Here is a 27,017-nt window from a genome sequence, read left to right as displayed (position 1 = left end):
ATGTGGATAAAAGAGTCTCCTGCATCAGTGCTTTCCTGTAGCCCAAGGTGCTGAGCCAATGTCAGAAGCCCAGGTCTCTTTTCCTCACTATCTGTGAAGCATTAGTGGCACTTGATAGAATATTGTATTGACTGACAGAATATTGTATGCTGTTGTGTGATATATTTAGGTATTGTGCTCGGACATACACTTGTTAAATGATATAAAGTGCTGCTGCAATGTTCGAGAAATATTGCTGGCTAATTAAATGTTATTGATCTGATGTTGGGTGATATTACAATGGGAAATGCTTAAGTGGTGTGATATATACTATATGTACAGGTTCCGCTGAGATTATATTACATCGCAGCCATATAATATATTACAAAAATACAGTATTAAGCACAACATGCAGAAGCAACAGTTTTGACAATGACTCTGCCGTGTGAGTTTAGTGCGAATAGCACCAGATTAAAATAAGATAACTTATAAGAAAGGTAGTGATGTTTCTATTGGGTTTAAAATTTTAAAGTTTGGAGCTTTTGCAAACAAATGATATACAAATATTAGTTTTGTATGTCCTCAGTAAGAACAGAACAGTTTGTATAGAAAATACTGATACAAAATTAATAGGTACTGGCAACAACTACCCATTGAGCACTCAATCAGCAGGTCTTGTAAAATGTAGCTTGACTATGACATCTACATGTAGGATAGAGAGCCGATTCATAGCCACCAGCCGTAAGAATGGGCTGGTAGCCTATTTAGAATAGTGTGAGAAGTATGTACTAAGGCTGAGGGAGAAGTGACAGGCCAGCTACTCTTAGCTCTTGACATGAAAAATAAGTAGAGCAGGGTTTCTCAACCAGGGTACCATGGAACCCTGGGGTTCCTCCAGAGGTTGCTAGGGGTTCCTTGAGCAATAGGCAATTTCTGCCTCCTAGATAATTTCCCACTGATATCATTGATCCTTTTAGCTATCTGTAAGGGAGTAATTCTTCCCAATGACCACAAATGTAAGAAGCATTCTTCCAACTGACCATCACACTAATGTATAATGAGTTGTAGATTTAGTTTTAGCAGGGGTTCCCTGAGATTGGAAAATTATTTCAAGGGTTCCTCTGTGGTGAAAAAGCTGAGAAAGGCTGGGAGTAGACTGTCAATATTAAGTAGCAGTTATAACGTTTTCCTATCAGTTTGTGTCTCACTTACTGATACATTTAAAAATCTTTATTTGCTGCCAATTATCTTTATTAAAAGAGGTATTAAAGCCCAAAAACAAACATTATATTGCAGCTTAAAGAATAAGTTCACCTTTTTAGACAAAAATAATAAGTGCACATATTTTTGCAGGTAACAAAATGTGCATTTATTATTTTTGTCTGCAGGAGCCTGTAAGTCATTGCATCAGCGATCAGTAGATCACTGATGCCATGCAGGTCTCCTGCAGACCTGTCAGAATATCTGCTTCCTGTATAGGATGTACAAACAAGCAGATATACTGACAGGAAGCTTCAATGAACTACCACGGCGCTCCACAGCGCCATGATAGTTCATTGAAAACTACAAGCTGCCAGCCGCTAAGGCTGTGGGGACTTGCAGTTCATTTATTCACAGACGTCCATGAATGAATGACGTGGCCGTGTGGGTGGAGCCCCGTTTTCAAATTTAACAGATAGTAATGGGAGAAGTTTCCTTGAACTATCTGTCACAGGGAGGGGTGTGGCGGGCGTCAGCTGTGGCTTTGGGAACATGTTACATGTTCCACCCTAAAAGCGGGTGGAACATGTAACATGTTCCCAAAGGTGACCGTATCCTTTAACCAATTTTTAGACACAATGGCTGCATTTCGTTTTTTTCATTTTCACTCAGTGATCTAGCCAGTGAGTCTGTATTTCAAAAGAACAGGCTCCCTTTGCATATGTATCAGTTACAGAGATAATAAAAACCAATTAACACTGTCAGGGCTGCTTAAAATGATCAGCTTTTATTCACGCACAACCTTAATCCCAAAAGGAAAAACATTTGCTTTAACTGTTTATACAGTGTGACCTAGAGTTTGGTTTCAATTTGTTATGCAGGCCATAGACGAGTCAAAAATCGGCCGATTTCTGCACTGTTAATGGGTTAATTGGTCGGCTGTTTTTATCAGTAAAGTTGGAAAAAAATCAGCCGATTTTGCCGATCGGCCAATTTTCCCGGCAATGATGGGCAAATCGGCTGATCGTTTTACTGATAAAAAAAAAAAACTGCGCATGAGCCGTGACCTGCAAGAAGAAGAAAAAGAAGAAGAATTCCAGTCCGCTATTATATTTGACATGAAAAAGTCTTGCGGTTGCAATTGCGTATCTGGTGAGTGCGCAATTTTTACCTTTATCACCTCATCCACGAATCCAGGGATTGGAGCTCTTTAAGGACTCTCTTGGATCTTGAGCACGCTATGGACTATACTCATCATTTAGTCACCGTTTTGCACTCTATTAGCACTTTTATTGATTTATATTAGTGTATATTTATCAAGTATATAAGTGTATATTTATTCAGCTAGCGCTGCACCTCTCCCTTGTATGCATTTTTGATTATTGAGAAGGTTCATATGGTACCTTTTTGGTGTTCAGCTGCTATTTTCTTATCTCATTTTATTTATTAATTGATTTTATATTAGCTGTTTTAAGCGCTCACTTATTTTGAGATTTACATATTACTTTTTTGGTTTTGGGTTTATTGTCACTTTAAGACTGATGTCTTCTTCCTGACTTTAATACTACCAGTTCTAGTTAAGCTTGTAATGCTACTACAGACATGGGAAGATTTGGGTCATTTACGGAAAGGGAAGAGGTTATAAATGAAGCACCAAATCCTAGAACATGGGGTGCTTTTGATTAGCATGTGGCTGAATTTAAGGAACTTCAAGAGACGTTGTCACTATAAAAGCACTAAAAGCTGCTGATGGGTATATGTGCATGCACACAGAGGTGAAGACACATATCTGCAGCAGCATTCAGCCTTTTCTAAATGCCAGACTCTTCTGATCAGGTAAAGCCTTGTTCCCACAGTGCTTAAGCATGCCTACCCCCTTCTACCTCCCACTGGCCTATTCCTATATGTCAGTAAGACAGCCATTTATAATGATGGGCCAAAAGGTGCAGGGGCAGGTTAAGTGGCACATTCCACAACAATACTTAGAAGAGTCAGAGGTCAGAGCAAGGGCTCAGCATTAGTACAAAGCAGACCATGCCAAAAGCTCTGGGTGTTTGCACATCACAGCAGTTGGTATCTTTCCGTATTCTTAAAGTCCTGGATGTTGTCTTAAACAGCACTCTGCCGACACTGCTGCAGTGGATCCAGGCTGGCATTAGCAAAGGAAAAGCTGCCCATCAGTGACAGTCGCAGTACAGCACTATATCATGAAGCTGAACTAAATTAATATTTTGGCCAATGAAACGAATGTGCAGACGCCTGAATCTGCCTAAAGGCTTTTGCAAAATGCCAGGAGAAAAGGTGTTCAGAAGAGGGGCAGCACAGTGGCTAAATGGTTAGCACTTCCGCCTGGCAGTACTAGGGTCGTTGGTTCGAATCCCAGCAACGGCACCACCTGCCTGGAGTTTGCATGTTCTCCCTGTGCCTGCGTGGGTTTCCTCTGGGTTCTCTGGTTTCCTTCCACACTCAAAAGACATGCTGGTAGGTTAATTGGATCCTGTCTAAATTGGCCCTAGTATGTGTATGTATGAACGTAGGTTAGGGACCTTAGATTGTACACCCCTTGAGGGTTAGGGACTGATGTAAATGTGCAATATATATATATGTAAAGCGCTGCGTAAATTGACAGCACTATATAAGTACCTGAAATAAATAATAAAATAAGAGCCCAGTGTGCTTTCCTAGAGGTGCTTTTACAGGCTGAATGAAATGCCTGTAAAAGCAGCATTCTTTGACGTGGTTCTAAAGCTTAAACAATGCATTCCTTGCATTATGGTAAAAAATGTTTAGGCACTGGTTTTGGCCCCTCACCACTCCCCACCCCCACTTCCTTAGGCCTCATGCACACAGGGCGTTAAAAAAAAAAAAAAAAAACTCTCCTAGAAGCTGTCCTCCTGGCAGTAGCAATTTTGCAGAAAAAAAAGAAAAAAAAAAAGAGCCGCCTGACGCTTGTAAAAGTACACTTTTACAAGCTTTTAGGCGCATCTACAAGCATCAAGAGCTTGGGAGTTAATTAATTTCATTGGCCAGAATGATAAATTTATTCTGGCCATTGAAATTAAGTCATGATCAATCACTAAACACGCATAACATTTAGCAACATCTAGCGTTTTTTTTCCTGCTGAAACGCTGCTGCTCCTGGATGCACTGACCCTGGGGGCTTTTTTCCTGCTGGTAAATGCTACTTCTACTAAAAGCTTCTAAAAGTCTATGTGTGCATGGACACAAAGGAAAACATGGAGGGCCGTTTGGAAGCAAAAACAAAACAAAAAAAAAGAAAAACCTCCTAATGCCCCTAATAGGGACTGCAAAAATTCCCTGTGTGCATGAGGCCTTATACTTACTTGAGGCCTCATTCAATCCAGAGCTGTGCATGTCTGTAGCTTTTCTCTCCCCTCACTTCCATGTCTCACTGGCTTTGCTGGGGCCACAGGCTCCTGCCACCCAATTCTGTCAATCAAAGCGAGTGACGAGGGAGTGGGGTCGAGATCTGCTGTTTGTGTCAATGGACACAGCAGCAGGGCTCAGGAGCAAGCATGCAAAAGTGCCCCATAGTAAGAGGCTTCCTATGGGTGCACTGAACAGAGAGGAGCCAGGGGCACCAGCATGGGCCCCAAAAAGATGTTCAGGGCTGCGCGAAGATTTTTGTTTTTCCTTTACAATCACTTTAAGCCCAGAATGCATGAAGCCTAAACGTGTGTGCGATATGTGGCTTTGGTTGCATTTTATTTTTAGGCAATTCTTCTCCTGCCAGGAATTCTGGTGTTCAGAGAAGCAAAGAAAATGCCCTGCATGCAAGAGGCTTTACAGCTTCACTCCTAACCTCTCCAGGAATTTTTCTAATATGAAGGTATAGCTCAGCTAAAGGCAAACAGCTAGAAGCATAGATAAAATACCTGATGTATATGACAGCTATTTCAGCTATGGCAGTCTTATCTGCCAAAAGATTTGTATTTCTGTTCAGCTAGTCCTGACTACACTTTCCTCTGCTGAAGTCAGCAATGCAGCCAAATCGATTGTGATTGGTCAGTGAAAGACCAGCAATAGTCTAAGCAGGTCATCTCACTGCTCTCTCATCCATTTACAAAGTCCAGTGTTACTGCAACTAATTGGCCCCTGACTCTCTCAGTCTAAGGGCTCCTGTTCAGGGGGTTTACAGGACACTAAAATCAAGTCAAATGCAGGTACATATGCTATTTGTAACTAAAATACTTTTAATTATTTCTAATATTTTTAAATACTTTTATTATTTCCTCCCAAACAATGCTTGTAGGTTAATTGTCTCCTATCTAAATTAGCCCCTATGTATATGTATGTAAGTTAGGGACCTCACTAAGCGACTTTTTCCATAAATTCTCTTAGCAATTACAGGTGAAACTCGAAAAATTAGAATATCGTGCCAAAGTTAATTTATTTCAGTAATGCAACTTAAAAGGTGAAACTAATATATGAGATAGACTCATTACATGCAAAGCAAGATAGTTCAAGCCGTGATTTGTCATAATTGTGATGATTATGGCTTACAGCTCATGAAAAGCCCAAATCCACAATCTCAGAAAATTTGAATATTACATGCAATCAATAAAACAAGGATTGTACATAGAACAATATCGGACCTCTGAAAAGCATAAGCATGCATATGTACTCAGTACTTGGTTTGGGCCCCTTTTGCAGCAATTACTGCCTCAATGCGGCGTGGCATGGAAGCTATCAGCCTGTGGCACTGCTGAGGTGTTATGGAAGACCAGGATGCTTCAATAGCGGCCTTCAGCTCTTCTACATTGTTTGGTCTCATGTCTCATCTTTCTCTTGGCAATGCCCCATAGATTCTCTATGGGGTTCAGGTCAGGCGAGTTTGCTGGCCAATCAAGCACAGTAATCCCACGGTCACTGAACCAGGTTTTGGTGCTTTTGGCAGTGTGGGCAGGTGCCAAGTCCTGCTGGAAAATGAAGTCAGCATCCCCATAAAGCTCGTCTGTGGAAGGAAGCATGAAGTGCTCCAAAATCTCCTGGTAGACGGCTGCATTGACCCTGGACTTAATGAAGCACAGTGGACCAACACCAGCAGATGACATGGCTCCCCAAATTGACACAGACTGGAAACTTCACACTGGACTTCAAGCATCTTGCAGTGTGTGCCTCTCCATTCTTCCTCCATACTCTGGGTCCTTGGTTTCCAAATGAGATGCAAAAGTTGCTCTCATCAGAAAAGAGGACTTTGGACCACTGAGCAACAGACCAGGTATGTTTTTCTTTAGCCCAGGTAAGACGCTTCTGACGTTGTTTGTTGTTCAGGAGCAGCTTGACAAGAGGAATACGACATTTGAAGCCCATGTCCAGGATCCATCTGTGTGTGGTGGCTCTTGATGCACTGACTCCAGCCTCAGTCCACTCCTTGTGACAGTCCCCAACACTTTTGAATGGCCTTTTCCTGACAATCCTCTCCAGGCCGCGGTCATCCCTGCTGCTTGTGCACCTTTTTCTTCCACACTTTTCCCTTCCACATAACTTTCTATTAATGTGCTTTGATACAGCACTTTGGGAACATCCAACTTCTTTTGCAATTACCTTTTGAGGCTTTCCCTCCTTGTGGAGGGTGTCGATAGTTTTCTGCACAACTGTCAGGTCAGCAGTCTTTCCCATGATTGTGATTTCTACTGAACCAGACTAATGCAGGCCATAGATGGGTCGAAAATCGGCCGATTTTTCGGCCGAAAATAAAATCGGCCGATTTTCAGATCATTAGTGGGAGATTTGGTCGGCCGTTTTTTGGTATTTTGGCCGTTTTTTTTTTTCGGTAAAGTTGGAAAAAAATCGGCCGATTTTGCCGATTGGCCGATTTTTGCGGCAATAATGGGCAAATCGGCCGATTTTTTACCGATAAAAAATCTGCGCATGAGCAGTGACCTGCAAGAGGAAGACAAAAAGAAGAAAAAGAAGAAGAGGATGAAGATGATGAAGAAGAAGTAGAAGAAGAGGATGATGATGATGAAGAGGAAGAAGAAGTAGAAGAGGATGATGATGATGAAGAGGAAGAAGAAGTAGAAGATGAAGAAGAGGATGATGATGAAGAGGAAGAAGTAGAAGAAGAAGAAGAGGATGATGATGATGAAGAGGAAGAAGTAGAAGAGGATGAAGATGATGAAGAGGAAGAAGTAGAAGAAGAGGATGATGATGAAGAGGAAGAAGAAGTAGAAGAAGAGGATGATGATGAAGAGGAAGAAGAAGAAGAGGATGATGATGAAGAGGAAGAAGTAGAAGAAGAAGAAGAGGATGATGATGATGAGGAAGAAGAAGTAGAAGAAGAGGATGAAGATGATGAAGAGGAAGAAGAAGTAGAAGAAAAGGATGAAGATGATGAAGAGGAAGAAGAAGTAGAAGCAGAAGAAGAGGATGATGATGATGAAGAAGTAGAAGAAGAGGATGAAGATGATGAAGAGGAAGAAGAAGTAGAAGAAGAGGATGATGATGAAGAGGAAGAAGAAGTAGAAGAAGAAGAAGAGGATGAAGATGATGAAGAGGAAGAAGAAGTAGAAGAAGAAGAAGAAGAGGATGATGATGATGATGAAGAGGAAGAAGTAGAAGAAGAAGAGGATGATGATGATGAAGAGGAAGAAGAAGTAGAAGAAGAAGAAGAGGATGATGATGATGAAGAGGAAGAAGTAGAAGAGGATGAAGATGATGAAGAGGAAGAAGAAATAGAAGAAAAGGATGAAGATGATGAAGAGGAAGAAGTAGAAGCAGAAGAAGAGGATGATGATGATGAAGAAGAGGAAGAAGTAGAAGAAGAGGATGATGATGAAGAGGAAGAAGTAGAAGAAGAGGATGAAGATGATGAAGAGGAAGAAGTAGAAGAAGAAGAAGAGGATGATGATGAAGAGGAAGAAGTAGAAGAAGAAGAAGAGGATGAAGATGATGAAGAGGAAGAAGAAGAGGATGATGATGATGAAGAGGAAGAAGAAGAGGATGATGATGATGAAGAGGAAGAAGAAGAGGATGATGATGAAGAGGAAGAAGAAGTAGAAGAAGAAGATGATGATGAAGAGGAAGAAGAAGTAGAAGAAGAAGAAGAAGAGGATGATGATGATGAAGAGGAAGAAGAAGTAGAAGAAGTAGAAGAGGGTGATGATGAAGAGGAAGAAGAAGAGGATGATGATGGACGAAGAAGAGGATGATGGACGAAGAAGAGGATGATGATGATGAAAAAGAAGAAGAGGATGATGATGAAGAAGAAGAAGAAGAAGAGGAGGATGATGAAGCAGGAGAAGAAGAAGAAGAAGAATGAAAAATTAGAGGAATTCCAGTACGGCAAAAAGTGTCCCTGCAGAGAGCTCCGCTATTTCTTTGACAGTTCTCTGACAGTTCCTTGACATTTACAGCGGTTGCAACAATGTATCTATTTGTTTCCGAATAAAAACATCTGTATCCTAAATGGAAACAAATAGATACAATGTTGCAACCTCTGTAAATGTCAAGGAACTGTCAGAGAACTGTCAAACAAATAGCAGAGCTCTCTGCAGGGACACTTTTTGCCGGCTCTAGACGGGATGAAAATCGGCCGATTTTTTTTACCATTGATGGTAACGTCGGCCGCTTGAACGACCGATTTTTCGTTTTTTTAAAAGAAAAATCTGCCGTTTTTCTCCCCATCTATGGCCTGCATAAGAGACCATTTAAAGGCTCAGGAACCCTTTGCAGGTGTTATGACTTAATTAGCTGATTAGACGAGAATATTGCACCTTTTCACAATATTCTAATTTTCTGAGATTGTGGATTTGGGGTTTTCATGAGATGTAAGCCATAATCATCACAATTGTGACAAATCACGCCTTGAACTATCTTGCTCTGCATGTAATGAGTCTATCTCATATATTAGTTTCACCTTTTAAGTTGCATTACTGAAATAAATTAACTTTTGCATGCTATTCTACATTTTTGAGTTTCACCTGTAATTGCTAAGAGAATTCATGGAAAAAGTCCAGGGTAGGTTTGCCAGGTCTTTCCTCAACCCCTACCATGCAGGAGATCCCGCATGGCCAGGGATGAAACTAGGACAATTTAGACAGGAGCCAACCTACCAGCAAGTCTTTGAAGTGTGGGAGGAAACCGGAGTACATGGAGGAAGCCCACGCGAACACAGGGAGAACATGCAGGAGGCGCCATGGTTGGGAATTGAACCCATGACCCAATTACTGCAAGGCAGAAGTGCTAACCACTAAGCCACTGTGCCAGGGGTGGACTGGCCATTTGGGAACTCTGGCACTGCCCGGGGTCAGTAGGGGGCCCCATGAGATGCCCCTGGTACCTTTTTCATAGGCTTTTTTGAGTTTGGGCAAGGACACAGGGGCCCCATGATCCCCTATTGCCCGGGGGCCCCATGAGTTGTCAGTCCGCCCCTGCACTGTGATTATATATATATATGCCTCTTAGATTGTAAGCTCCAACAAGCAGGGCCTTCTGATTCCTTTTGTACCAAATTGTGTCGTAACTGTAATGTCTCTTTGTATTTTAAAGCGCTGTGCAAACTGTTGTGCTAAATAAATTCTTGTATAATAATAATAAATAGACAGCGCTATATACGTACCTGTAATAAATATAATATTGCATGCATTTTGTTTTTTAAACTGCCCACAGTTCAGCAATATGTAACAAGTCCGTGCAATTTAATCAGAATCAATTTTTGCATACTCTGGATAAAAATAAAATAAATGGAAATGCCATTTCTAGAGTGATTAGTAAGCAGTTGTTGCAGTTAGTCTTCTGCTCGCTAGGGGGCGCGTGTGCCCCCAGGTGATGAGATGGAGCAGGAGTGGAGTAGTTCTCACACTTACAACGCTCATAATACTGTCGGTAGACGAGCCTCCTTCTCTGCACTGTCTCTTCTATTCCCTCTCAGCGCCAAAAGTACATTCGTGCTCCTCGCCCACAAGTCAGTTTGGAGCTCTACTCCCAATCTCCCAGAGAGTTGGCTATACCCGGCTTTCCAATAAAACGTGACTACACTCCTAGTCCTCCCAGGTGTCTGCACAGCAATGCTCCGGAATTCTCCCACTCCATAACAAACTCCCCTCCACTTTACACGGCATCACTTCTCACCACTCTGCCGTCCCAGAGCCGCCTCTTCCAGCATAAGATGGCGTCAAAGGGCGGCGCTATGCTTCAGCCCACCTCCTTTGCTCCTGTTACTACGGCAACCGCTCCGAAGCCGTGTTCTTCTAAATCAGCTGGCCCTCTGAGCGACCTATCAGCTTCCGGTGACGTGCCGGGGCTCGGTGCTGGCTGACAGAGCCTGCCGAACAGTAATGCTTGCCTGTCTGAGCGCTGTGCACGACCAACACAAGATCCAACGTGTCCAGCTGACAAGCCGCCCACCCTGACATCCTCTCAATGGCACCGGCTTCCCAATATGTGGATTTAGCACGGGGTGCCAACATTCCTTCAGAAAATTGCTGCCGCTTTTTATACAGTGGGGTTATGGGAAGATCTATTTGTAAAGTGGGGAGCAGGGGCGGACTGACAACTCATGGGGCCCCCGGGCAACAGGGGATCATGGGGCCCCTCTGTCCTTGGCCAGACTCAAAAAAGCCTATAAAAAAGGTACCAGGGGCATCTTATGGGGCCCCCTACTAACCCCGGGCCCTCAGGCAGTGCCCGAGTTTCCAAATGGTCAGTCCGCCCCTGGTGGGGAGTGTCTGTCTTACAACTAGAGATGTATTTAACCCAGAGGCGGACTGACCATTTGGAAACTTGGGCAGTGCCCGAGGGCCCGGGGTCAGTAGGGGGCCCCATGAGATGCCTGGTACCTTTTTCATAGACTTTTCTTAGTTTTGGCAAGGACACAAGGGCCCCATGATCCCCTATTGCCCGGGGGGCCCCATGAGTTGTCAGTCCACCCCTGATTTAACCACTTGCCCTCCAGAGGATTTAGGCAGGCCATAGACGGGTCGTTTATCGGCCGAATTTTGGCCTATAAACAAAAAATCGGTCGTTGCTGGCAACGGTGCTGCCACCAATGTCGCCGTTTTTTGTGGATTTTCCAGCATGACCGATAAAAGTAAACGAGAAGATCCGTGAAAAGCGGCCAATGGTATTGCCCCACCAACGGCATGAATATCGGCCCATTTTTCGTGCGGATGAAAATTCGTCCGATAAGCGACCCGTCTATGGCCTCCATTACACCCCCCCCCCTTCCTGACCAGGCCTCTTTTTGGTACTCGGCGCTGCACTAATTCAACTGATAATTGCGCGGTCATGCAATGCTGCACCCAAACGAAATTTACATCCTTTTCGTCACACAAATAGAGCTTTCTTTTGGTGGTATTTGATCACCTATGCGCTTTTTATTTTTCATGCTATAAACAAAAAAACACAGAAAATTTTTAAGAAAAACAATATTTTTTTACTTTCGGCTATAAAAAATATATAGTAAATTTAAACTTAGTTATAAATTTAGACCAAAATGTATTCTGCTACATGTTTTTGGTAAAAAAATCCCAATAAGTGTATATTGATTGCTTTGTGTGAAAGTTATAGCATCTACAAACTGGTATAGATATTGCAATTTACGCCATTTTTCTGCTATACAGCGCTGCGCTAGTTTAACGGACAATTGCGCGGTCATGCAATATGGTACATAAACGGGCGAACTGACCATTCGAGCACTGCCCGAGGGCCTGGGGTCAGTAGGGGGCCCCATGAGATGCCCTGGTACCTTTCATTAGCTTTTTCATAGGCTTTTTTGGCTGTTGGCAAGGACACAGGGGCCCCATGATCCCCTATTGCCCGGGGGCCCCATGAGTTGTCAGTCCGCCCCTGTACATAAATGAAATTTATGTCCTTTTTTTCACACAAATAGAGCTTTCTTTTGGTGGTATTTGATCACCGGTGCACTTTCTATTTTTGGCGCTATAAACAAACAATTTGAAGATAATTTTTTTTTTTTTTAAAAATGATATTTTCTCATTTTGGTCATACAAAATAAACAAAAAACCTACAATTTCGTCATAAATTTAAGCCAAAATGTATTCTGCTACATGTTTTTGGTATAGCATCTACAAACTATGGTATAGATAATGGAATTTACACAGCTTTTGCTTTCTGACTGCTTACCACATTTCTTGAGGTGCTAAAATACCAGGATAGTACAAACACCCCCAAAGTACCCCTTTTCGGAAAGTAGACACCCTTAGGGCCTAAGCTATCTGCTCAGAGGCATATTGGGGTTTATTTGCTAAAGCTGGAGAGTCCAAAATCAGACTCCCTTCTGCATAGAAACCAATCAGCTTCCAGGTTTCATTGCCAAAGCTTCATTGAACAAGCTGAGGTTAGAAGCTGATTGGTTTCTATGCAGAAGGGAGTCTGATTTTGGACTCTCCAGCTTTAGTAAATAAACCCCATTGAGTCCATGGAAGACTTTTTTTTCCACAAGTTTCTGTCTGGAAAATGACAAAAACATTTTTTTCCCCACAAATGTGTCATTTAAATTATTTATTTCTCGCACTAACCATGGCTATATGTGGAATTACACCCGAAAATACATTCTGCTACTTCTACCGAGTATGGGGGTACCACATGTGTGAGACTTTTTGGGAGCCTAGCCACATACAGGAGCCTGAAATCCAATGACCACTTTTGAAACCCGTAAGGTGCGTAACTTCCTCATTTCACTTCCTCACTACCTATCACAGTTTCAGAGGCCCTGAAATGCCAGGATAGCACCAAACCCCCCCCAAATGATCTACTTTTGGAAAGTAGACACCCCAAGGAATTTAAAAAGAGGCATGGAGAGTATTTTGCAGATCTCATTTTTCTCACAAGGTTTTGAAATATAAAAAAAGAAAAGAAAAAATGTTTTTTTTTTCTTCATTTTCCAAAAACTTGTGGCAACAAACGAGATCTGCAAAATACTCACCATGCTTCTTATCAAATTCCAAAAAGGGGTCATTTGGGGGGGGGGGGTTAGGTGCTATCCTGGCATTTCAGGGCCTCCAAAACTGTGATAGGTAGTCAGGAAGTGTAATGAGGAAATAAAGCCCTTTAAAAGCCTGAAGGTGCTTATTGGATTTTGGGGTCCTGTACTTGGCTAGACTGCCAAAATGTCTCTCACATGTGGTACCCCCATACTCGGGAGACATAGCAGACTGTATTTTGGGGAGTAATTCCACATATACCCATGGCATGTGTGAGCAGTAAATCATTTAAGTGACAATTTTGTGGAAAAAAAAAAATGTTTTTGTAATTTTCCAAAAACTTGTGGTAAAAAAATAAATTCTATTGATTCAACATGCCTCTCAGCAAATAGTTTGGGGTGTCTACTTTCCAAAAAGGGGTCATTTTTGGGGGTGGGGGCATTTTATGCCCAGCACTAGAAGTTTATGCCACACATCATTCACTCTTATCACCTAAAGATCAAGCCTTTTCTGACACTTTCCAAAAAAGGGGTATTTGGGGGGGGGGGGTTTGGTGCTATCCTGGCATTTCAGGGCCTCCGAAACTGTGATAGGTAGTCAGGAAGTGTAATGAGGAAATCAGCATTTTTTGCTAGGAAATTAATTTAAACCCACAAATATTATATATTTGTTTAAAGCAGACACCATAGTGAATAAAATGGTGGGTGCTACAAATTTTTATGTCACATAATACTCGTGCAGCAATTTTTCAAAAGCAAGTAAAAAAAAACAAAAAACACTTTTTTTAATGCACAAAGCCAATTATTTGGTAAGATATAAAAGATGATGGTATGCCGAGTAAATAGATACCAAACATGACATGATTTAAAACTGTGCATGCCCCGTACAATGGTGACAAACTGCATACGTTTTTAATATCCATAGGCAACGTCTTAAAAGCCTTTAAAAGCTACCATTTTAGATTTCCAGAGGAGGTCTAGTGTTGGAATTACTGCCCTTGATCTGACATTCACGGAGATACCTCACATACCAACACAGGGTCAACCCTCGTGCACACAGGTGGGGGGGGCGAGGTTTTTTTTTATGTTATTTTGATTTTTTAAATTATTTTTTTATCAGTTTTAATGCTATCACAGGGAATGCAAATATCCCCTATAACTTCAATGGGCATTGTCATATATTCTTTTTTGAGAAATCTGGGGTCTATCAGATACTAGATCTCTCCTCTGCCCTTATGTTATCTAATCAAACCAAGGTCGGTGTGATCAGATGCTTTCCCAATTTACAAATGGTGCTGTTTATATCCTGCGAAACTGAAGTGATGAAATGCTTGTAGCTTCTGATTTCTTAGACTATAGAGATGATTGGCACCATTTTGATTTTCAATCAGCTCTATGGTCAGCTGGCAGAAACACTGTCTGCATTCTCAGGTTCCCCCGATGGCACGAGACTGCCCAAGAAGGCCGTGTAAGGCAGTGGGGGAGAGGGGGCGTCATCTCCCGCTGCTTGTAAAAGCAATCCTGCAGCTAATTAGACACTAGGATTGCTGTTACATGAAAGCCGATCGCCGGCTAAAAAAAATTATACCAGTATGATGCTTGCAGCTGTAGGCATCATCCTGGTATAACTATTCAAAGTCCAGTGATGTAGCAGTACACCGCGGATCTTTGTTGGTTATATATGCTATGTTCTTTTTTTTTCTGTATGCTGCCAGTGGGCTGAATGAAAAAAAGAGAAGAAATCCCGCCAGAAAAAGTGTGTGGTATGCCCACCATTAGAATATACCGCCCTGCATCCACCCACTTCTAATGTTGGGCACACATTTGGTCAGACGGTGCCACATGCGGCAGTTCCAAGATTGTACAAATGTCTAAATAGTGGCACGCTTGAATAAAAATTGTCCACGTATAAGTGGTACCCCATATGGAAAAAGGATGACACCAAGTCCCCAACTATCTTGCCACTGCTCCCCATGTAGTCTGGGCATCTGGGGGGCTCCACGTGACTATCTTTTCCCTCTTAAATCCCAAACTTATATGTATAGCCTGTTGTCCTCTCACAGATGTTCTACATCTTGACCCCATATCTGGCACGCATGCTGGGGAGAAATTGTTTGAATGCAAGGCGGCCAGAAAAATTAATACGGGACTCATCAACGCAGATTTTTTGCTGTGGAGTATAGACATCTGCAAATTTTTGGTTAAGGTGATCCCAACCACAGCACCACCTGCCTGGAGTTTGCATGTTCTCCCTATATGCAACTCACACGCCCTCTCAACCTGTCCCCTCTCACACAGCTACCCCCTTATCCCCCCTCCCCCTCGACATAACCCGCAGGGACTTCGTCGCTGCTCAAACTCTCTCCAACCCCCTTCACCCTCACTCAGCTACCCCCTCATCACCCCTCTCCCACGGCCCCACCACTGCTCTGACCTCCTCTTCCACCCCACCCTACATTCCTCATACTGAAGCTCCCCCAACACTCCACACCTTTGACCTTACTACCATCGAGGAAGTCTCCAAGACCCTCTCTGATGCCCGCCTCACCACCTGCCCCCTCGACCCTATCCCCTCACAACTCCTACGACCTTCCTCCTCCTCCATCCTACGCTCCCTCACCCACATCTTCAATCTCTCCCTCTCCTCAGGCACTTTCCCCTCCCCTCTGAAACATGCACACATCACCCCCATACTTAAAAAGCCCTCCCTGGACCCCAATGACCCGAACAACCTCAGACCCATCTCCCTGCTCCCATTTACATCTAAACTCCTCGAGCGCCTAGTCTACACCCGCCTATGCTCTCACCTCAACGACAACAACCTCCTCGATCCCCTACAGTCCGGCTTCCGTCCCCTACACTCCACCGAAACTGCCTTACTCAAACTCTCCAACGACCTGCTAACCGCCAAAGCTAATGGACACTATTCAGTGCTCCTACTCCTTGACCTCTCTGCGGCCTTCGACACAGTCGACCACCCCCTCCTCCTTAAAAAACTACACTCCCTCGGCCTCAGAGATTCTGCTCTCTCCTGGATCTCATCCTACCTGTCACAACGCTCTTTCAGCGTTACCTATAATGCTACCACCTCCCCCTCACTCCCCCTCTCTGTTGGGGTCCCTCAAGGCTCTGTCCTCGGGCCCCTTCTCTTCTCCATCTATACCTCCTCCCTTGGCCAACTCATACACTCTCACGGCTTCAACTACCACCTCTATGCCGACGACACACAAATCTATCTCTCAACCCCCCACCTCACCCCCTTGGTCTCAGCCCGAATCACACACCTACTGAGCGACATATCAGACTGGATGTCGCTCCACTTCCTTAAATTGAACCTCTCCAAAACCGAGTTTCTTGTCTTCCCCCCAGCCCGGACACCACCCCCCATTGATTTCTCCGTCACATCCAACAACGCTACCATCAAACCCGCCCTGCAGGCCAGAGTACTGGGTGTCATTCTGGACTCCAACCTATCCTTCCAGCCCCAAGTCCAATCTTTAACAAACTCGTGCAGACTCCACCTCCGCAATATCGCCAAAATCCGCACGTTCCTAACCCCAGAAACCACTAAACAGCTCATCCACTCCCTCATCATATCACGACTCGACTACTGCAACTCCCTCCTCACTGGCCTGCCTCGCCGCTGGCTATCCCCTCTTCAGTCCATCCTGAACACGGCTGCCAGACTCATTCACCTTTCCAACCGCTCTGTCTCCGCCACCCCCCTCTGCCAATCCCTCCACTGGCTTCCGATTGCGCAACGGATCAAATTCAAAATCCTAACGCTGACGTACAAAGCTGTCCACCATACTGCCCCGAACTACATCACTGACCTAATATCCAAGTACCGCCCAGCACGCACACTCCGCTCCTCACAGGACCTCCTTCTCTCTAGTTCCCTGGTCTCCTCCTCCCATGCCCGCCTCCAGGACTTCTCCAGGGTGTCACCCATCCTCTGGAACTCCCTGCCCCAACCCATCAGATTATCACCTACTCTCCTCTCCTTTAGGCGCACCCTGAAAACCCATCTCTTCAGGGAAGCCTACCCCACCCCCTGCTAACTTGCCTCCCTCCTCCACTCTTCCTACCACTCCATCCCCCACAGCTATCTCCTCCTGTGCCACCACCCCCTCCCTCCTAGATTGTAAGCTCGAAAGAGCAGGGCCCTTGATCCCCTCATGTTTTGCATTGTATTGGTATTGTTCTGTCACATGTTCTGTCTCCCTTTGTAATGTACAGCGCTGAGCGAACTATTGGCGCTTTATAAATACTGTATAATAATAATAATAATAATATGTCTGCGTGGGTTTCCTCCGGGTACTCCGGTTTCCTCCCAAACTCCAAAGACATGCTGTTAGGTTAATTGGATCCTGTCTAAATTGGCCCTGGTATTTGTATGTATGAATGTGAGTTAGGGACCTTAGATTGTACACCCCTTGAGGGTTAGGGACTGATGTGAATGTACAATATATATATGTAAAACGCTGCGTAAATTGACGGTGCTATATAAGTACCTGAAATAAATAAATAAATATGCGAGGGGCTGAATTTTGTGGAGCCGGTCAAATTCAGGGTCACCCCGAGGATGACAGTGGATTGTCATTGAAATGCATAAAACACATTATACTCTCATATCTTTGCCTGGCCATGGCAGCAGAGAACATGGGGTGAATCGGGTCTGTGGACCAATATAATCGCAATTCATTTTTTTTAGTAATGCCCAAAACAAATATAAATTCGGAGACCGTAATGAATTTCCATGCAAATGGTCTGGCAAGGTTTGGCAGCGATACATTGTTGTGCATATAGAATGCTTTGATCCACAATCAATGCATACAGATCTTCTGTGAAAAACAGCTGCAAAAAATCAAGGGGAGTAGTTAAATTTGCTATTTCCACCTGAATTCCAGGTTGGGCAGTGAATGGGAGAAGTACGTGTGCTGCAGAATTTTTGGGCTGCCAATCGGAATTTGCAAGCACATCCGGAAGGATACTAGGAGCTCTATGGGCCTGTGTGTGAATTCTTGGTGCTTGCGGGACAATACTTGTGCTCGCCACCGCTACAGCTTGTACTGCACATATGGGACTCGCCACGCCACCTAGTCATACTGCAGTGCTGGTATTATTATTATTATTATACAGGATTTATACAGCGCCAACAGTTTGCTCAGCGCTTTACAATATAACGGGAGACAATACAGCAACAGTACAGTTCAAAGAGGGTTAGGAGCGCTTGATCCTGGGATCTTACAATCTAAGAGGTATGTGAAAGACCAGGATGTACTAGGCTGCTGGTGCTCGCCAGTTCACCAAAAGGTAGCGTGGCACTAGTACTGGCACTCTGCTGCATATGAGAGTCATCAGAATTTACCGGAAAGTGCTAACAGAGATGAGGTCTGATTCTGCAAACACTGCGGTTTTGTGTGCAATGTATCAAGTGACAGTGACCTACTGACATTGCACTTGCTGGGGAGAAGGGGGGGGGTAAGCATAGGGGCGAAATGCAGGTGCTGGCAGGTGCCAGGGCTGATCCCGCTAACTCTGTGTTTTTGGAGACGCTATACTAATGTGAACGCTGGTATAGTGCTCATCTGATCAAAGATATTGATAAGTTGAGACATTATTCTAGCAATGGAGGTTTATTGTGTATGAGCGTGTTCCTGGCAATCAAGGGGTTAAATGTGATGACTGGTGTACTGATGGACAATCTGAAGCTATCGGGGAGGGGCGTGAAAACCACAGGCGTGCAAATCAGGTATATATATATATATATATGATTTTGCGCACCTGTGCCGCCCTGTAGCAGTATTTGTGCTATAGGGCAGTCAGGAAGCGGTTACATAAGCGGTTTGTGTTACAGCGCTGCGTTACTTTAACTGACAATTGCACAGTCATGCAGCGTTGCGCCAAAATTACATGTACATAATTTTTTCCCCACGAATTGGGATTTCTTTTGGTGGTATTTGATTGTCTGTGCATTTTTTATTTTTTCCGCTATAAAAAAAAAAAGACTGACAATTTTGAGAAAAAAAAATATTTTGGACTTTTTGCTGTAAAACATGTCCAGTAAAAAAATTTAAAAATCAAATTTCATCATAACTTTAGGCCAAAATGTATTCTGCGACATGTCTTTGCCAAAAAAAAATCCCAATACGTGTAAATTAATTGGTTTACGTGAAAGTTATAGCGTTTACAAATGGCGGTATACATACTGGATTTTTTTTTTATACTAATAATAGTGGCGAACAGCAACTTATGGCGGCGATCAGCGACTTATGGCGGGACTGCGGCGGACATTCTGACACTGGGGGGAACTGACTTGGAATCACTGACATCCCCAGTGACACCAATACAGTGATCAGTGCAAAAAAAAACACTGACACTGTAATAATGGCACTGGGAAGGAAGGGGTTAACGTTTGGAGGCAATCAAAGGGTTAACTGTGTGAGGGGAGTGTTTTACTAGGGGGCGGGTGTGATGATCGCGGCGTCAGACCCCAGCCCTTCTCACCAAACTCGTGACCGAAGGACTAGCTAATCTAAAACCGCGCTGTCACCTGCGTAACAATGCCACACCCAGCTGCACCCTGCACAAAGATTTTCTAGCTAATGGACTACAATCTGTGTACTTGCAGCCTGGGAGCGATTGTTACTGGGTCAGGTTAATTACGCAATTAACCCTTCACACTGCCACCACCTCCTTAATTGTACAGAGAAAGAGGAAACTCGGCAATATCTTCGATCACACTATGATGTTGAATAATTGTCTGTATACCACTGTCACCGCAGGCAGGGTATACAGAGGTTTAAACACGCACAGTAGCGCTCTTCAGAGACAGGGGTTCTTAGTTTGCATTAAAGAGCTTTAGAAACAGTTCAACTCTTTCAGAAAGTAATATTTATTACTAAAAAAAATATTTACAGAAAAAGATGTAGCCTATATATATATATATATATATATATATATATATATATAAATATACAGAGAGCAATAACACAGCAAAGAGATAACAGCAAGGAATTTGGAGAGATAAAGTACTTGCCAAAAGTCCTGGTTTAATCAGCGTTCAAGTTTCAGAGCAAACGGGCCATCTCCCAAAATTGGTTCCGATGTTACAAGGGAGAATCTTGAATTTAGCTCAACTCAGCTTAGCTCTCTAACAGCTTTTCTACGAACTCAGCAGGGTGTCTCCTTGAAGCAGAGAACCAATCGCCTCATTTAGGGAGGGTGTTGAGGCGGAGACCCAAGCTAGGACCAAAATCCCTCCCAGTTTATATCATGGTCCATAACTTACCCTCGGGGCATGTAGCCGCCTAGCAACTAGTAGATTAATATGCAGAAGCTTCTGCTGAACGTCTAGATATGAAATATGACATACCTGCTTGAGACGGTTAAGGAGATATCATTTTCTGCTCTCCTGTAGATGTCAGCTAGGGGGTGTAATATATCAGGCGACTTGTATTAAAGTGACCGATCTGAATATATGCCTGGTCTCCTTGTAAGTCTTCCATATTCCAAGATATGAAATCATAGGGGAAAATGGATTTTGAATGTGATGTCTGTTTTACGGCTTATCTGGAATGTCTTTGAAGCCCAGCGAAGGACTGGTTTATGGTTTTACGATATCCCAGATTGAGCAGCTAATGGACATCTGGGCACCAGCTAGGTTGGGATTTATAGCCATGAAGCTCTCCAACTGGGGCCTGTTGCCTTTTGAACTCAGCATACACACACACAGACCACATTCCTGAGGGAGGGGGGAAATTGTAGGCGGGAGACTGATTTGGGAGTAGATATGATACAAGATGGAAGAGCCTTAGCAAGATGGGTGACCGCATCCATCTCTGTATGCACAATTGCTACAGCGGGGTGTGTACCCTTCTGTTACACACTTTTCCGGAAGGCTGTGTCCAGCGATCCCGGAACAGTGTGCTGAAAGCTGACAGGGAGGAGAGCTCCATTGAAAACAATGCAGCCTTCCTGCCCGTCAGTGTTTGCTGGCAATCGCCGGGCTCCGGCGGGTAATCACCGGCCGGGACCCAGTGATTGACACCCGCAGGATTACGTTTATATATGTGATCCTGCACACAGGGGCCGCCTTGTAGCAGTATATGTACTGTGGGCGGTCTCCTTTCAGTGGGACCACACGGTGAAATATACAAATGTATGCTGTAACACAGCCTATCATTGTCTGTTCATTATCCTAAGTCTGTTCTCCTCCCATGTTACTGACACTGTCCCCCCCCCCCATATCACTGACACTCTCCTCTCCATGTCACTGCCCCCCTCCCATGTCACTGACACTGCTCCCCCCATGTCACTACACTGACACTGCATGTAACAGCCCCCGCCGACCACTCATCATGTAAGGGGTTAATAATTCTCTATGTGTCCCCCCCCCCCCCGATCCTGTCTGTGTCCCGCTGCCGACCACTCGGCATGTAAAGGGTTAATTTAACTCAGGTTCATGTTCGGATGCAGTAGTTCTATAATCGACTGATGGTGCCTGAAACCGGCACATGCGCAGTTGCTTCAGGGGATACCCATCTTGCCACTACAGCGGCATTTCCTTAGTTCCATGCAATCAGCTGTGATTGGACACAATTGATCACATGACCGAGCCGACGTCTTCGGCTCTTTCCATTGATGGGTGATCCGCTGTGTTCGAGGGACACAGTGCACCACCGATCGCACGCGCGGTTAGAGTGGGAGGACATCATATGACGTCCTCCCAGAAGGAGAGAAGCACCTTGCGCCCCTCATTTCTTTATATGGTGGGTGGGAGGCGGTTGAAAATGAATAGGAAATTTTTTTCAGTAAGGGCTTATTGAGCCGTGCTGAAGAGGGCGACAGAGTTGAGTGTACTGGTTTTCAGTGAGAGACTGAAGTGGACAGCGCTGTGCCTGAAACCTACACCATGCACTTCCAGGACTGGCACCTTAACCTCTTGCCGTCCGCCTGCTGTTTATAAACGGCAGGGCGGTGGCAGTCCAGGGGCAGGTTGCCGTTCATAAACGGCACCCGCCTTTTCTAGCTGTGCGCGCTCCCTGGGAGCGCGCACCACCGCGATCCGGTGCCCGCTGTGTCCTCCGGACACAGTGAAACACCGATCGTCGGACGGGACCTCTGTACGAGGTCCCGATCATGTGATCACTGATTAGCGAATCAGTGATCACATGCAAAGTAGTAAGCAAGATGTCACGTGTGAAATCTGTGAATGATCACAGAGGTCACATGGTACAAGGCTATTCACAACAGCCTTGTACCATGTGACAAGCTGTGACCAATCACAGCTCACTCAGTACTTCTCAATGACTGCAAGAATGCAGACAGAGAGAAAGAGAAATGATTGCTTTTACATCCTATATGGGTGTAAAAGCAATCAGTGTAAAAAAAAAATCTTCATCACCCCCCACAAGTAGTACAGTGTCACCATGGTGACACTGTACTGCTAGGGTGACAGTATGTAAATAAAAAATAATAATATAAAAAAAAAAAAATAAAAAATGTAAAAAAAAAATGTTTAAAAAGTATAATTTTTGGTTATAAACTAATTTGGATTTTTTTTTTTTACTAAAAAAATAACAGAATAAATTTTGGCCAAGATTTATGATGAAATATTATTTATTTGCACAATTTATTAAAAAAAACACTTTTTTTCCAAATGTTTGGACATTTTCATTTACATAGTAAAAAAAAATAAAAGTCCCAGCGGTGAATAAATACCACCAAAATAAAGCTTTATCTGTCTCAAAAAAATGGTAAAAAATTCATATGAGTACAGTATTGCATGACCGCGCAATTGTCATTCAAAGTGTGATAGCGCTGAAAGCTGAAAATTGCCCTGGACAGGAAGGGGGTAAAAGTGTCCGGACAGGAAGTGGTTAAGTACTGCACTATAGCCACTTCACATTGGGCACTTGACAGTTGGCACTTTTTCAAAACAAAAGTCAGTTTGATACAATCTGTTCTCAGCAGTGGCTGTAGTATAGTGATTAACCTCCCTGGCGGTATGATTATTTCAGATTTTCGGTGCTGAAAGCGGTACCATTTTTTTACATGGAAATATGTATTTTTTTTATTGTAGGCCTGTAATTTAGGAATAACTCCCTGAAATCTGTCCGAACAAGAGTCTAGTAAACATTCCCGGATATGATAAAACTTGAAACACGAAATCATAAATTATAATATTTAATAAATACTCATAAAAAATAATAATATAATAATAATAAATTTAATTCAATAATATAATCAAACCAAAAACACTGAAATTTGAAATATAGCGCCAAGTTCGCACATCACTGAGCAAAGTCGCAAAATCGTTTTCAGTGTTTGATGACGAATTTCCCCATGAATCATCACTCAATTCTGCAAGTGGTTCTGATTTACTATCGCTGTTCTCTAGCCGGTCTAAAACCGATTTTGACCTAAAGGGGCGCTTTTTTGGATGCCGTGGACTTTTCTAAGTTTCCAGGCAGAAAGAACAGTCAAAATGCAGGCAGGGCACAGGACAAAGCAGTATGGACAAAATGTATGTGAAATGCTTTGATACAGGAATGTTTGCTATGAAATAATCGTTTTCAAAAAAAATTTCATTTTTTTAAAATTTTCAAATTTGCCGCCGGTTCCGGAGCCCGTACGTCCAGACGTCACAGGGACCAGAACACAGAAGCCAGATGCCGCCATCGGCCGGAGGAGATGGCCGGGGACGCTGCAGGGGACGCATCGCGGGAGCGAAGGACAAGGTAAGCGCTGTAGGGAATCCCTGTGCAACGCCGCATGGTAAGCCCGAGTGTAGCTCGGGGTTACCGCTTTTGGTACCGAAACTTTACCCCGAGCTACACTCGGGAATACCGCCAGGGAGGTTAAGGTGCCCGTCCAGTAAGTGCATGGTCATAGGTTTGAGGTAAACCAAATTTTATAATTTTGTTTCTGAACAAATAGCCCAAAAAAATACAATTTTGGCATACATTTAGAACAAAATTTATTCTGCTACATGTTTTTGGTTTAAAAAATCCCAATAAGTGCATATTGATTGCTATGTGTGAAAGTTATAGCATCTACAATCTAGGGGATAGAATAGATAATGGACTTTACACAGCTTTTACTTTCAGAACTGCTTATCACATTTCTTGAGCTGCTAAAATACCAGGACAGTACAAACACCCCCAAATCACCCCTTTTCGGAAAGTAGACACCCTAAGCTATCTGATGAGAGGCATATTGAGTCCATGGAAGATTTAGTTTTTGTTCCACAAGTTTTTGTCTGGAAAATGACAAAAACATTTTTGTTTTTACAAAGTTGTCATTTAAATGATTTATTTCTCGCACAAGCCATGCGTATATGTGGAATTACACCCCAAAATACATTCTGCTACTTCTAACGAGTATGGGGATACCACATGTGTGAGACTTTTTGGGAGCCTAGTCACATACAGGAGCCTGAAATCCAATGACCACTTTGAAACCCGAAAGGAGCGTAACTTCCTCATTTCACTTCCTCACTACCTATCACAATTTCGGAGGCCCTGAAATGCCAGGATAGCACCAAACCCCCCCCCCCAAATGACCCCTTCTTGGAAAGTAGACACCCCAAGGAATTTAAAAAGAGTCATGGTGAGTATTTTGCAGATCTCACGTTTTCTCACAAGGTTTTGAAATATAAAATAAGAAAAAATATGTTTGTTTTTTTTTCTTCATATTCCAAAAACTTGTGGCAACAAACAAAATCTTCAAAATACTCACCATGTTCTTATAAAATTCCATGTGGTGTCTGCTTTCCAAAAAGGGGTCATTTGGGGGGGGGGGGGGGGAAGGGCGGGGGGTTGGTGCTATCCTGGCATTTCAGGGCCTCCGAAACTGTGATAGGTAGTCAGGAAGTGTAATGAGGAATAAAGCCCTTTAAAAGTCTGAAGGTGCTTATTGGATTTTGGGGTCCTGTACTTGGCTAGACTGCCAAAACGTCTCTCACATGTGGTACGCCCATACTCAGGAGAAGTAGCAGAATGTATTTTGGGGAGTAATTCCAAATATATCCATGGCATGTGTGAGCAGTAAATCATTTAAGTGACAATTTTGTGTAAAAAAAAACCAATTTTGTAATTTTCCAGAAACTTGTGGTAAAAAAATAAATTCTTCTATTGATTCAACATGCCTCTCAGCAAATGATTCAGCGCATTCCATGGCTCCTTCTTTTTTGCTTTGAATAAACTTTATGTGAAATTTACAAAACATACGCTTCATTCACTATAATGTAGGGCAGCTTCGCTGCCTTACGTTGCGGTGAGATTCAGCACAGTGTGTTGCGATAAAATGCAGCATGTCTGCAATCTACCGCAGCACGCTGCAGTGTGAATTGGACACATAAGAAACAATGGTTTCCTGTGTGTGCCTGCGATGACAGATGTTTTACACTGCAGTAAAATGGCTGTCACCACAAAAAGTGTGAATTAGCCCTTAGAGCTCAAGGAAAAGGTTGGTGAAAACTGAGAACTGTGTTTGGGAGGATGACAAGCAGTAGGTAGGACTGCCTGACAGGATTGTGTGGCCTGCCACGAAGAGGAAAGACATGGCCAGGTTTTGTTTTGTTTGCATTTTATTTTTTCCTCTGAAGCGCTGTACCAAAAGCACCAACAAACTCCCCACTGTTTGACACCACATCCTTGGACTGGAATTTGGCTCTGAAAAGGTTGCATTGCTCAGGCTACCCACCCCCAGCTCATATCTGGTGACCGGGGGCAGTTTTAGCAAGAAATTGCCCTGTTGCCGGTACCATGTGACCTGCTGTGACCAATCACAGCAGGTCACATGACAGTTGTATACAATGGATGGCTTCATTCATGCCATCCATTGTATATTAGTGTCTAGCTGTGAATGGTCACAGGGATCACATGCCCAGCTGTGTCATGTGAATAGCCGTGGCCAAATCACAGCTAAGCACAAAAAAAAAAAAAGCCCTGAATGAATCGATGTCATTCAGGTAAATGCTTGCTTACAGCAAAGTAATTCTTTGCTATAAGCAAATTGTGTAAAAAAAAAAAAAAATACTGATCACTTCCCCAAAGTAGTACAATGTTACAATGTCATAGTGAAATATGAAAAAAAAAAATCTTAAAAAAAAGAAAAAATGTAATACAAATTTAAAAAAAATAAAAAAAATTTAAAAAAATTAAATTTTTTTTTGTTTTTTTTCGTACTGTCACCAGTCAGTGTCCCTGATCACCGGCATGCCAGTTATATGATGATGCTGTACTCCACTGGTGACAGTATGTAAAAAAAAAAAATAGTGAAAATTATTTTTTTTTTTTTTTCAAAAAACAAAGTTTATTGAAAACAAGATTCAAATTATCACACGAAAATGTACAGATGAAGTGTACATAGGACATGCAGCAAAGTATATATCATACAAAGGCAAATGAGGTCCAACGCAAGACCAATCAGTGTGGATGAACTAGGCCACGACAGGGTTGTGCCTGTAATATTTAGGTATGCTTGTCAAGTGCTAAAAATAAAGAGACGTCTGCCCTCCTACCATAATGTCTTGCGGTAAGAATCTGTAGGGGGGAGAAGAGTAAATACGATGCCTAGGTAAGAGTCAATACTACACATTGCGATGGTGGAATTGTCCGAATGCGAATGTAGGAGTAAATTGTCGTGGAGACCGCTAATGGAGTGCGGGGGATGATGCTGGCAGCATACTCAGTATTCTACTGGAAGGATTGTCCGAAACGTGTGTGAGCATATGAGAGGAAAAGAAGAGAGAAGGCGAGAAAAAGGGAAAGAAAGAAGAAGAAGAAAAAAAAAAAAAGGGGGGGGAAGGGAAGCAAATGGGAAGGGTAAAGTAAGGGAGGGGATAACCGCCAAGAATATCTTATCCTCAATACAAACAGTAGCGGGAGTGGGTGGAATCTAAGCTATCATTGGCGTCAGA

General features: G+C 43.3%; 1 protein-coding gene across 5 annotated transcripts in view; it reads right to left on the bottom strand.

Moving 5' to 3' along the window:
* The window catches only part of LOC149467327 (lethal(3)malignant brain tumor-like protein 3), an 83,095-nt gene extending 72,752 nt beyond the window's left edge, over nt 1-10,343 (bottom strand). For 2 of the 5 annotated variants that reach the window (XM_089671902.1, XM_089671898.1), the window contains exon 1: nt 10,011-10,269. The gene's annotated coding sequence lies outside the window, so the exon portion shown is untranslated. The other 3 variants (XM_089671899.1, XM_089671901.1, XM_089671900.1) reach the window with 3 other exon arrangements.
* Between the last annotated feature and the right edge of the window lie 16,674 nt (nt 10,344-27,017).

The sequence above is a fragment of the Staurois parvus genome, unplaced genomic scaffold (genome assembly GCF_062004578.1).
Source record: "Staurois parvus isolate SC_StPar_1 unplaced genomic scaffold, SC_StPar_1.0 ptg000115l, whole genome shotgun sequence".
NCBI classification, from domain to species: Eukaryota; Metazoa; Chordata; class Amphibia; order Anura; family Ranidae; genus Staurois; species Staurois parvus.
The sequence above is the reverse complement of the archived record's forward strand: the minus strand, read 5'-3'. Positions and strand labels throughout refer to the sequence as shown.